This window comes from Chelonoidis abingdonii, chromosome 21, assembly GCF_003597395.2.
Source record: "Chelonoidis abingdonii isolate Lonesome George chromosome 21, CheloAbing_2.0, whole genome shotgun sequence".
Classification (NCBI taxonomy): Eukaryota; Metazoa; Chordata; order Testudines; family Testudinidae; genus Chelonoidis; species Chelonoidis abingdonii.
The window spans coordinates 11,993,398-12,006,630 of record NC_133789.1 but is presented as its reverse complement, the minus strand read 5'-3'; the positions used below and the strand labels follow the sequence as shown (position 1 = coordinate 12,006,630).

Sequence of the window (13,233 nt, the reverse complement as noted above, 5' to 3'; positions counted from 1 at the left end):
CACCCGTGCTCACGGGCCCATGGCAGAGCCACCAAACTGTATCCCCGGTGGCCTCGGGACCAGGGTGGATATAGGCTGGCCCACTGGCTCCTCTCACCCTCAAGATCGGCAGGATGGGCCCGCCACTTTGTGTCGGCGGCGGACCGAGTGTGAGAAATTGAGGGTACTGGAGCACGAAGCGCGTTAGAGTTGTTTCCGTATGGCTTGGTTTGTAACGGACTAGGTGATGACTGGCAGTGGCTTGCTGAAGAAGAGGGTGGCGGGGTGAGCGGTCGGGGCTACGGGCGGCAGGGGCCGGATGAAACAAGGTCTGAGAGCCCGTGGGTCTAGGGTCCGCTGACGGGCGTCCCTTGCTCCCCGCCGCCCTCAGCTCAGCGACCTATGCGCACGAGGCTCGCGCCCGCAGCAGCGGCGGCAAATCTGCCTCTCACCTCCTGGAGCACGTCGCCAGGGAGTACAATGGTCTGGAGAGCCCCATGCGTGAGCACATCCGTCAGGGAGTCCAGCACGCCACCCCGCTCGCAATGTCCAAGGTCTCCGACCCTGGTTAGCTTCTGCCAGGACAACCTCTGGCGCACTGCGGCGGGACTCCGCCACCTGCACACGGAGCTGGCACGAATGGTGTAGCAGGGGCTCCGCGACGAGGATCCGTCCCTCCGTGGCCGCCACGACCTTCGCAGAGAACACATTCCTCACGGTCCGCGGGACGTCCTGCTCAGATAGACACGGCAGCCGACAGAGATCTCGGACAGAGCCCTCGGTTCTAGAAAAGGAGATTGCTGTCGTATCGGAGCCCTCCCGTAAGCGGTGCAGGAAAGGTGTGCGCCAGGACTCTCCACGCCCGGACTACCCGCCACCATAAAGAACTCCTCTCATGACAGTGCCTGGCGCCGGGGGAAGACGGTGACCTGAGTGCCAGCACTTCAGGCCCGTCCACCCTCCCCCAGGCGCAGTGTGGAGCCCCTGCAGGACCCAGTGCAGTCCTGGCCAAAAGAACTCCAGAACCACCTTCCGTGGGTCAGCCAGGAAGCCCGCGTGGCCGGATCAAGGTTGTTGAAGCTGTACAGGGCATGACAGGACCAGTTGATTGAGCACCAGTGCTCCTCAAAGGAATAGGCACCGGAGAGTCCTGTCATTTCCGCAGCGCTCCGCCACCCTGGCCCTGCAAATCCTCCCAGTTCTCCGGCGGAGACGCGCATGCGTGGCAGAACAGCTATAACGCCCGAATTAGAGCCGCGTGCACCCGCGCTCCACCGGATGGCCTGAAGCGCGGTGGGGAGGGAGCTCGCCTGCCACCCGTCCCCGACCACCAGGCCAGAGCTCTTGACCCAGTTGACCTGGGCAGAGGAGGCCGCCGAGTACACCGTCTGGCAGGCCTCCACCCGCGCCAAGTCGCCCGGGATCTGGACCACGAGGAGCACATCGTCGATGTACGCCGACAGGACCAGCCGCAGCTCCGGCTCCCAAAGCACCAACCCCGTCAACCTCCTGCGGAGGAGGCAGAGGAAGGGCTCGATGGCCAGAGCGTACAGCTGGCCCGAGAGGGGGCACCCCTGCCGCACTCCCCTCCCGAAGCTGACCGGCTCGGTCAGGGTCCAGTTGAGCCTGAACAGACACTCTGCAGAAGCATACAGCACCTGGAGAAAGCCCACAAACTGGGACCCGAGTGCTTCCAGTAGTAGGGTGGATCCCTGCTCCGACCCTGAAGGGGTGAAAAACAGCCCTGGGAGAGGGCTTTGGCAGGAAAAGCAGCTACTAGGTTGATTGGGGAAACAGCCTCAGCTGTGGCCATGCCTCAAACAGACCCAGCTGGCCCTATAAAGGCCAGGGAAGCCAGGAGCAGAGGCAGTCTCTCTCTGCGTTCAGAGAGAGCAGGGCCTGGCTCCAGGGAAGTTAACCAGGTATCTGGAGCGGAGCAGGGCTGGGAAAAAGCCAAGGGATCCGGGGAGCTGCGGTCTAGGAAAGCTCCAGGCTGCAGGCCTGGTAAGGCCTGTTAGGTACTGGGCTGCAGGGGACAGCCCATCGGTAGCCAGAGGCAGCAGGTCTGAACCCCTTTGCCTGTGATGAGTGGCTGATACTGCAGGCTGCCCCAGTGAATGAGGGCTAGATGGGGACTGGGCAGTAGCCTAACACTGAGGCTAAGTGGGGATAGTGGTGTGGGTTCCCTTGGGAAGGGGAGACCCAGAGTTGTGAGGGGTTACTGCCAGGGGGCAGCACCCCAAACAACAGGGTGCCGGGTCCAGGAGGGACATGGAGGCCAAGCGGTAGCGGGACACCGGCCTGCAGAGGGTGCTCCAATGGCTGGAGAGCTAATTCCTGGAGACGACCAGCAGGAGGTGCTGCTGGGTGAGTCTGTGCCGGTTACAGGGAGGCACAATGACTCAATCAAGGCCCAACAGCACATGGACTAAGGGTATAAAACAGAACACAAAGACCCCAGGCTTGGCCTTTGCTCCTGCCCCCATCTATGCTACAAGCACAAGGACACTCAGAAGACTCCAACAGAGGAGACTGGCCCAGGTTTCAAGGGTGAAACCTGAGAACTGCAATATCCAGTGGGGTGAGAAAAACTGCTTAATCTAGGTGTTGCCCAGTCTAACAGGGTTGAGAGTTTAGACTATGGGCTTATATTTTCTTTTATTTTGGTAACTAACTCTGACTTTTTGCCTATCACTTATGAGCACTTTAAATCTATCTTTTGTAGCCAATAAACTTGTTTTACTTTCATCTTTACCAGTGAGTTTGCCTGAAGTGTTTGGTGCCTTTCTCTGTGGGATTCGTATGTGGGTCTGGGAGCATTCATGCAATTTGGGTGGGGGGGCTTCACATGCTGTTGTGCTGAGTGATCACAGCGCCTGGAGGGGGTTGCTGCTTGTCACTAGCAAACATTATGAAAGCCAGCCCAGTCTGGAGAGTGACGGGGGCACAGTGGTCCCACAGCTCCTGGCTGTACCCTGGGGATCCTGGCACACACGGCTGCCGTAGTATTTAGCTAGCAAGAACGTTGGGTGAGATCAAATAAAAACCAGCGATACACTGGTCGTTAATATCATTGAGAAATGTACATATCACCATGGTATGAGCAGCTATGGATAATTACCTATGCTCTAAAGTCCATGACCAAACACACAAAGAAGCAAGATTTCCTCCAGACCTGGGGAAGGCACCATCTCCCCGCTGCTAATGCCAATTAAGCATTGTGAAGGCAGCTGCAAAGTTACAGTTGTGAGTGAAGTAAAAAGGAAGAGTAAGTGAACAGGGGTGTGGCAGCCTGGTGCGGGCACACCACAGAGCCAGCGCCGCGGGGTGGTGGGGGGGAGAAAGCTTATCTGGGAGGGGCACTTGGAAGGATAGCTTCAAAGGTTGATAAACTATAAGAAGAAGGCCAAAGACGCCCTTGGTATTCCCTTTCACTGAGGATCACCCTGGGCGAAAGGGGGCGTCATGAAAATCTGGATCCTGATTTAACTGAAAATCAGCAGGCTCTGCCAAAGGACTTCAAGGGTGAGAAACTATTTCAGACAAAGGAGTGTAACCTGTCAGTTATCGTCAGTCTTGGAGAGGCTTGTTATGCTTTTGTTTTATTTGTAACCGTTTCTGTTTCCATTCTTCTTACTCAATACTCACTTGAATCTGTGAACCTCTATTCCTTGCTAATAGATTTGTCTTTGTCTTCACCATCAATAGATTACAATGTGATGCAACTACAAAGGAACTGACCCCGCGTTGCAACCTTCCAGCTGTGTGTACATGGTCTTCTTGGAGACAGCAGGCTTGGTAATGACTGTGCGTGTCCGGTGACGAGGCTGGACACCGCAGGGAGAGGTGTTCAGGGGTTGGGGGACGCCACATGTAACTTACAAGGAGGAGTATAGGCTGACAGAGCTTCTGAGGAGATTTTTTGGCTGGGTAACAGCCTGGGGAGCAGACACCGGTTTAGCACCACTCTCTCACTGGGGTAATTAAGTATCTCACAGGTCCTGGCTTGAGAATATGTCAGACAGCTGCAAATATTTTCATGCTTAGCCTGGGTGGATTGTTGTCCTGGGGGAGTAAACCTGGGAACTCTGGTTCTAAAAGTAGGAGTGTCTCTTGTCTGAATTACACCACACAGCTTTCAAAGACAAGACTGCAGCAAGTCATCAACAGCTAGTTGTGGCTGAGGACGACAGAGGGTTACAGGGAGTGGGAGATGCTAACAGTCTGGCTATGCTGCAAAAAATGGGTGTTCTTAACTTAAACTAGCTAAGCTGGGTTAAAAGAGCAGTGAACACTGCAGCTTGGCTTTTCCCTTGGGTTAGCAGCTGGAGTTAAAGCCTACAGGGCAAAGCCTACAGGGCAGCCGGTGGTTGAACTCAAGCTGTTAATGCAAGTTAAAAGCCAAGTCAGTGTGTTTTCGCTGCTCTTTTAACCCAAATCAAAAGCACACCTTTTCTGCAGCGTAGACACACCCTCGGCTTCCTAGATCACGAAGCCCCATGACTGCCATGAAGAAGTGGCCGGCAGGAGGAGTGGTGGAGACAGGCTGCTGCTCCAGTCATATCATTCTGTGCTGAAGCTGAAAGGTGCAGAAGCTCCATCCCGCTGCCCCTGCAGGCTTCTGTCACAGGAAAACAGCGATCCTCTAGGGAGGAAGAGGCCTGTGTCCCGGTGATTGGTCAGCTGAGCCGTGACTGGTTTTAAAAGAGGGTGCTGGGTGAGAGCTGCTTCAGACTAGAGAACCCAGAGAGTGAGGATGCATCAGGAGACCCGGCAGAGAGATCTGAGTTCAGATGGGAGCTGGATCAGAGCCACTGGTGACCCACTTCTGAGTGGGAGACTTGGGCAGTGGTCTCTGGGCAAAAGGAGAAGCTCTTGTTTGGTCAGGGGGAGTCAAGCCCAGAAGCAAGGGGTGGACCCTGCAGCAATGTGCCCTGAGCCAGAGTAGAAGGCAGAACGCTGTGGGAGCCCTCAGGATGAAGACCTGAGTGGAGGGATGTGGGTGAAGGCCCAGAACAAGGAATTTATCCTGGATAGATGTTCCCTGAAGAGAGCTAGGACTCACCGGCAGGACTCTCACTACCTGTGCAGCACGTACCACAAGGGGACCTCTAGAGGCTACAGGAATACAAATAAATACTAGTGAAGACGTGAAAGTGTCACCCATTCTAATATCTGCCCAGGGCTGGTCAGCGAGCTCCATCCAGGCTTGACTGGCATCCACTGCAACTCAGAGAGGGACAATGTGAGAAAAGGCGAAGAGCTGTTGTGCACACCAGATGCTTTGTCTGTGAGCAGGTTTTCTCCACCAGTAGCAGTGGGCGGCTAGGAAAGCTTCCAAGAAGTTAATTAATTTCTTCTCATCAGCATCCACAAAACCAGTAAACAATGTCTGGAGGAGAGAGAACATTGGTATGCTGCAGCTGCAGCTCCCCCATAGTTACTTTGTCTTAGAAAAAATGAAATGTCAAATAGAGATAGAGAAAAATATTCTTTTAACGTGGAGTGGGAGCTGAGTTTCAGAAACGTTGGATCGTCAGGTAACAGGGGAAGCTAGAGACAGAGAAAGCTGGAAGTGCCCAGGATTAATTCAGAGCCCAAATGATATTTCATATAGCATATGTTGCGACAATACATGACTGTCAGAAAGAAACAGATAGATGAGCTTCGGAATCCACTTGTTTGCTCTGCTAATGTGTCCTTGTCTTCTCTATCTGAGCGCTAGGTAACATACTGTAGGGACCCATCCTGCAATGGCAGCCCAAGGGCTAGATCGGACGGTTCTTTTCTATCTCAAACCACTATCAGGCTGCTAAAGATCCCATATCTTCTATGCAAACACATTGGTGCTTTGCTGTGTCATTGGCAAGATCCTTCACTGAACCGAGAAGCTGCCATGTTTGATGTTTCACCCCATGCAGTTGCATTTCTTGCTGGACTCTTGGCTAGAGAAAGGGGAGGGGAGGAATGCAATGGATCAGGTGCAGAGCTACACAGAAATCAGCCAGAACACTGCAAACAGTGAGATGCAGGCACCCTGGGGTGCTGGGGCCCAGGAATTCATTGCAGGAAATCTGAGGCTGGAGAAAATCGTGAACTGGGGAAGGAGATTCAGAGGCTCTGCTCAGGTCCAGCCTGAAGCACATGGGGCTTCAGAGGCTGAGCTCTAGATTAAGCTGCAACATCTACGTTGCTCTTTTTAGCCTGGAGGCATGAGCCATGCAAGCCCGAGTCTGTTGATCCAGGCTTGAATCTGTGTCAAAAGCTGAAAGCCAATTACAGTTTCTAGGCCCAGTGATCAGAGCTGGGTGAACAACATAGTTTTTTGGTTCACTGACAGTTTAAAAAAAAAAAATTCTGGGGTCAAGCTGAGAACAAAACGTTTCAGAAGTTTTTGACCAATTAAAATGCTGAGGAAAATTTGTTTCAGTTGAAGGAAACGTGTTGTGTAGATTACCAGCTTTTTTTTTTGCAGGGGGTGGGGAAAGGATTTTTTCATTTTTGCAAAAAATGTTGAAGGAAATTTCTAAATGAAAAGTTGTTTTGACCTGAAAAATGAACACTTTTTTTTTTTTTTTAGAATTTTGGAGGTTTTTTCCCTACAGGAACATCTCGGAGAAACCAACAGAAATTCGCAAAATGTTCAGGAGTCACCAAACTGGCATTTTTCGCCACAAAAAAAAAGTGTCAGCCCCCAAACTTCATCCGTTTCTACTGTTAATCCAGCACTTTTTCCAGATGGGATCTTGGCTCGATTGGTTATTGTTTAAAGAAAGCCCTAAGAGTATACGCCACCTGTATTAGCAGCCAACCCTGGCAGGTGCGGGAGGGATGTCTTCCCCATTGATTGGGGCTGGGTGCGTTGTCCCCTTGTCTTGGGACCATGACCACCCAGGAGGGTCTGTTCTCTCTCTCCCTGTTGTCATTCTTCAGTCTCTTTCCGCCCTGAGAAAATGAGCGTTTCTGTAGGCCACCGCTGAAGAGGTGTTGGGGCCACGTGCTCCTGGGGGATGAGGAATGGAACCCTGTTTTCTGGGGCTTTCTGGCAGGTGGGGAACCATCGGGGGCTGCACACAGTGAATGGTAGAGTTCATCATGCCAACAGCAATCGCGAATGTGATGTCCCAGAGCATGGGATGAAATAATGTTCTAGTGCGGGGGTCTTGTGTGTGAACAATTATTACCTTTTTGCTAGGTATCAATTCGCCCCTGGCCATTCGCTCGGAGGCAGGTTTTGTGCACGCTGGGTGCTACTGAGAACTTCTGAACATCTGGTGCTACGTGTCACAGTGGGGGCTTGGAAATCTGCAGAGCTGTTTTAAAAAGCTGGCTCCGGGTCTGAGATTCAGCCCATTAAAGATTCATCCTCAGAGCTTATTGGGAGTCAATATTTATCATTTGTTATTCCTTATTCTCCTCTTTTTTAAATGTTTCAGCTGCCCAGTCGGGGAGCAGAAATGATACCCCATGATCATCAGTAGTGAATAGTTTAGGTGGGACGCTCCCTGACCCCCCACGTCGGCTGAAATATTTGTCCATAAACCAGCAAATACCTGCCGATAATGAATCTTTTCCCTGAAACTGGGCCTCGGATCAGAAGTGATCTGCAGTCAGATAAGGGCTCTGTTTGGCTGAAGGCTGATTTCCAAGGGATAACTCACACCGCTTCAGTCTCGACGTTATTTTCATTTTCAGCTTGTCGAGCCAGTATTGTAAGCACTTTTTCATTAAATTTTAATTTCCCTGTAGAGTGAAATATTAATGAGAATAAGCTTAATACTGTCAATAGGAAACACAGACCCAAACAGATCATTTGCTAATATAATTACTTGGGAGTTTAGTCTATTTTAAGCTGCAGAATTGCTCTGCTGGGATGATCTTGTGCAGATGACAACCATTTTCGGCTGCCTTCCACCTGGGATCTCAGAAAACGTGATGAGTTTAGGGCCGAACCATCAGTTGTCACAATTTCCCTGCTGTGACTGTCTATGTGAATTTGATCTATTGGTCTCTTATTAACATGGTATCTGAGCATATAGATGGGGCCAGAGGCACAGAGACGAAGGATATCTCTATCATGGTGTTAGATATCCGCGGCTGGCCCGTGCCAGCTGACTGGGGCTCAGGCTTAGGGGCTGTTTTATTGTGGTGTGGATGGTAAGGGTCGGCCTGGAGCTAGAGCTCTGGGATTAAACAGCCCCTTAGTCCAAGATCCGTGAGCCCGAATCAGCTGGCATGGGCCAGCCACGGGTTTTTAATTTCAGTGTGGATGTATCCTAAGCCTGGGCTCTGTCTCAGGTTTGAGCCCAGGTCCCCTTTCCGTCCACACACAAATCAATCTGACTCGGGTCAGCGAGCACTCAGGACCCAGGTCCTAGGATCTTGCTGGGTTGGCTGGGTCAGAGCCCAGGTTCCACTGCGACTTGGGCCCAGGTCCTGTCATTTTGCAGTGTGGATGAAGCTCAAGCCACAGACCTGCTCTGCGTGGTGCAGTGTGGATGCGTTAGCATGGCTGCGAGACCCAGGCCCAGCAATAGGAAAACCAGGTTTACAGTGCAGTGTGGACGCTCAAGCCCGGGCTTGGAACCAGAGAGTCAACAAGCCCGGCTCCCATACAGAGCAGTGTAGGCAGCCAGGGAGTCTGTACCGCAGGGAACTGGCTCTGGGTGGCCCTCATCCCAGGCTAGCACTCTAACCACTGGACCATCCTTCCTCTCAACACCCAGCATGTCCCATCTTCAGTATTTCGAAAGCACCTGGGTCCTAGGCTTTGCTGCTCCAATGCCATCAGGTTCCCATACTCAAGGGTCATGCAGGGCTTCCTACAGCATATGTGCACGGCATTTACATCATGCATCTGCTGCTGAGGGAATGGAGCACTGAGCTGTGGGGAGACTGGCCCTAAATCCCCAGACTGGTCGGCCAACCCAAACCTTTCCCAGTTCCTTTTCTCCTGTTTCACTCCCCCTACGAGCCGGCCGCCGCACTCCAGCAGACACAGTCACTTGCTTTTAACCCAAATGTCCCGTTTTACAGTATCCTTTTTAATTGCCGCTGCTTAAGAAAATGGAATGGAGTGAACTGCCAGGAGCGGCTTCCTCTGCTGGCTGCAGCTGCTGAAGCACAAATGCAGGGGAACTCCCACTCTGTCACCGAAATCACAGCTGACAGGTATGTTGTGTTGTCCTTTCTGGCCACTGCCTCCTGCACCAGGACTTTGTACTAAGGGCGAGTTCTGCTTGTTCTTGACATGCTTGTGTCTGAATTCATTCCCTCAAACACAGCACTGAGCCCTTCGGCCTCTTGGAGGAGCACCAGCTTAACATTACAGCTGAATTCTGGGGCCTGACTTTCCCCGCGTATGTGTTGGCTCCTTGCATACTTTGTGCAATCCATCGGGCCAATTCGGGAGGATACTGGCTAGAGTCAATGGCAGGAGCTGCTACAGAGCCTCCATGGGTAAGGCTGGGTGGAATTTATACTTAGAGCAGTGTGTGTGTGTGTGTGTGTGTGTGTGAGAGACTCTTTTTGTTAGCCTTGTGTGTGTTATTAATACTTATCCGAGATTTGTTATGATCTGTTGGGTGCCGTGTTGGGGTACGACTCAGGAGACCCGGGTTCTTCTGCCAGTGACTTTAGGCAAATCCCTGTATTTCTCTGTGCTTCTTTTTCCTCATTTCCTTTGTCTATTAACTTGTAGACTCTTTGGGGCAGGGGCTGGTTTTCACCATGTGCTTGTTCAGTGGCTAGCTCTGTAGTGCCTCCAGCCACTCCCATAATGACAATGATAATAGCACAACACTCACAAACTTCCCGTTGGGGCCAGAATGAAATGGCAAATCAATCCACGTGTTGGTTTATCAGTGTGTAAACATTTTGAAATTTCTCCTCTAACTTTTCTGCTTCGTTTCACCCAGGTACTGAGTTCTGGTGTTTGGAAACTGACTCACAAATAGATTGTTGCAAAGACTAACATATGGGCCACCTTTAAGTGCTATTAATATGTTCGTTCTTGAATTATTAACACTGTGAGTCATACTCATTTCCATCTACATCCCAATTGTCATCATCGAATATATTTGCTGTTGAATGGATGCTCCAGAATCTCTACTTTCATTGTAAAAATAATGATGGTCCTTGCCCTTATTACGTTCCTGGTCTAATTATGTTCCTAGCTGCAATGAAAACCTTGAAAATGTGACATGAGTGCCGTTACTGTAGCTGTAAAGGCAGCTTGAAACAACAGCTCCAAGAAGTGTGACCTGCTCCATTATTAAAAGTCGGGCTGTTGACTCTGAAACCTAAAGACCACAATCTCAATGTCACCGTTGTTGACGGGTCAGCTGCAGTTCATTTCAGCATGAAGATCCAGCTAATGTGACTAGATCCAGTGACAGATAAGGCTGCACTGACATTTGCGCTTTGAACAATGATTGAATCTCTTTCCCCTGGACCAAGAACACAGTGCATCTTCCTCCAGTGTACAACATTTACAAAATTATACTCCTCCCTTCTGGATGAAACAAACTTCTCTGCTGTTGCCTGTGTGAACCTGTTCCCTATTAGATGTGCTTGTGAAGCATGCTGCATAAATGTTGCAGTGTTGCCAGCTCTCACACTCTTTGGAGAGGCTTTTGAAATCCCTACCCCCTGGAGTCATGGGATTATGTGAGAATGTCAGATTTCATTTTTTTTAAAGTACCTTTCTTGCCTTCTGAAGAAGTGGTTTTTTATGCATGAATGCTTCTGCCCAAATAAATCTGTTAGTCTTTAAGGTGCCACCGGACTCCTTGTTGTCTTTGTGGATACAGACTAACACAGCTACCCTCTGATTTCTTGCCTTTGTGGTCATTGAAAAAATCTTGAAAAAGTGACCCCTAAAGTCTCAAAAAAACCCCAAATCTAATTTAAAAAAGAGCCCCAACATCATGATTTTTTTTAAAAAGTATGATTTTAAAAAAATCTCATCTTTTTGGGGGTGTATTGACTTGTGATACTTGAATGCTGGAGGTTGGCATTACTGAAAAAAACTGCATTTATGCTTGGGAAGCTGAAGCCCAGGGTGTCAGTGGCATATAACTGAGGTTAATACTCTATCTAGCAAATACGGAATTCAAGCATGTGAGCTCATTTTTTAATGTTTCTGTAGCATCCACCAAATGAGCACAATTCCCAAATGAAACTTGCCTAGTGACTTGGGGAAGGCAGTTACGTACCCAACCATTGTGCCTAATGGAGAGACCCCGCTGAGGTTAGGCCAGGTCACACACACAAATGTCTGTTAGAGGTGAGATTTTTCTTTACTGGTATACAAAGATGCCTTGTTTATTCTGGGATAACTTATTCCACCTCCCCCATGGGAATAGTTACACCAACATGATCACTTTTATACTGGTATCCATGTGGCATAGAAGGGTTAGAAGGGACCATCTAGTCTAACCCCCTGCCAAGATGCAGGATTTGTTGGATTTAGGACTATAACAGCATTTAAAAGAGAACTGGATAAATTCATGGAGGTTAAGTCCATTAATGGCTATTAGCCAGGGTCGGTAAGGAATGGTGTCCCTAGCCTCTGTTTGTCAGAGGATGGAGTTGGATGGCAGGAGAGAGATCACTTGATCATTGCCTGTTAGGTTCACTCCCTCTGGGGCACCTGGCATTGGCCACTGTTAGTAGACAGATACTGGGCTAGATGGACCTTTGGTCTGACCTGGTACGGCCATTCTTATTTTCTTATGTTCTTAAACCATCCAAGACAGAAGACTCTCCAGCCTCCTTTTGAAAACTCCAGTGAAGACTCTTCCATGACTTCCCTGGGCAGTCTGTTCCATTGTCTGACTCGTCTTACAGCTAGGAAGCTTTTCCTGAGAGTTAACACTTGGGGAATTGCACCACACTACTGTATTGGCATACTTAAAGTTGATCTCAGTTTCCAATTCTTGCCTCAAATATACCACCTCCCACCATGCAGGGCATGCCTGCACTAGGGAATTTAATGGGGGAAAAGTCCCAGTAGAGCTTGCATGGCTTCACTAGCATCAATGAGGGAGGGCTCCAGCAGCTTCCAGCAATGTAATGACACTGGTGCTTCTACAGTTGCAGGATGCTGCTGCAGCCTTGTCTACACTAGGGCTCTCATAGGCACTATCAGCAGTGCAGGTCTTCTCACGTCTACAGAGCACTGCATCAAGTTCATTCTCAAGGCACGAAATGGTCTGGGTCCATGACACATTACATGCTTTGTCCTTGGCAGGTCTGCTCCTCTTGCACAGACAATGGGCCCGTTGACTCCAAGAGAGACTGGACGCAGTGCTCCAGACTGTGGAACTCATGCCCACAGGAACTAAAAGCTACTATAAACTTCAGCACTTGCTGGTTCAAATGCAAAGGCTCGGGGGGAGGGGGTGCAGAGAGGGAGTTTGCAGGAGCCTATGGAAGTGAGGTACCCAGCTCCCATTGAATTTAAGTGGGATTTAGGTATCTACCTTCCTTCGGCTCTTTGAAAACCCTGGCCAAAACTCCCTCCTTCCGCCAACCTCCCAAATAACAGCATAGCACATGAGGTCAGAATTCTAATGCCCCACATGCCCTCGATCCCGCTGGGGAGCATCATGCGTCAGGCTGACAGCTGTCGTTTTATTTTTACTTCCAGGAGGAGCTGTGATATACTACGGCAACAGACTTAAAAACCTAACAAGAATGTACTTGAGCAGCGTCCCTGAATGACAAGTCAGGTCTGAATCCACCGTGAGTCAGTGCCAGAAGCATAGGGCTGAAGGAGTGTTACGAAGGTCACCCCCTGAGTAAGCAAATGTCCCCTGAGTTACTGAGCTGTGCAATAAGATACCAGGGTTGTCGCTGTGCCTGTATCTCACGCGGAAGCCTGTTGAGCCAGTATGCGGTATAGCTGTAGCCATGTTGGTCCCAAGAGATTAGAGAGACAAAGTGGATTAGGTAATATCTGTTACTGACCCACTGTTGAGTCAGTGTGAAGCGATGGAAACAGCTACAAGTATTGCTCAGGGCTCTATTGTTCAGAATAACCTGAGGCTGAAACATCCCTGGGTTTTTTGGTCTATTACCATTCGGTTTTTAAGTTCCCAGCTAGTTTGACTTTACAAAGGATACCCATGCTTGGGTAAGGCATGTATTGATGCCAGGCCAAGAGTCCTGGACCACTGAGATAGCAGAGGTAACTCGAACAATCTCCAACCTTATTCTGCAGCTAATTTGCATGCAACAATTTCATTGGTG

The 13,233-nt window shown here is 50.1% G+C and overlaps 1 long non-coding RNA gene across 1 annotated transcript; it reads left to right on the top strand.

Moving 5' to 3' along the window:
- The first annotated feature begins 3,419 nt into the window (after positions 1-3,419).
- On the top strand, positions 3,420-9,437 carry LOC116835035 (uncharacterized). The gene is made up of 3 exons (XR_004376105.2): positions 3,420-3,504; positions 9,016-9,150; positions 9,264-9,437. It is a non-coding gene; the product is annotated as an uncharacterized LOC116835035 (long non-coding RNA).
- The last annotated feature ends 3,796 nt before the right edge of the window (positions 9,438-13,233 follow it).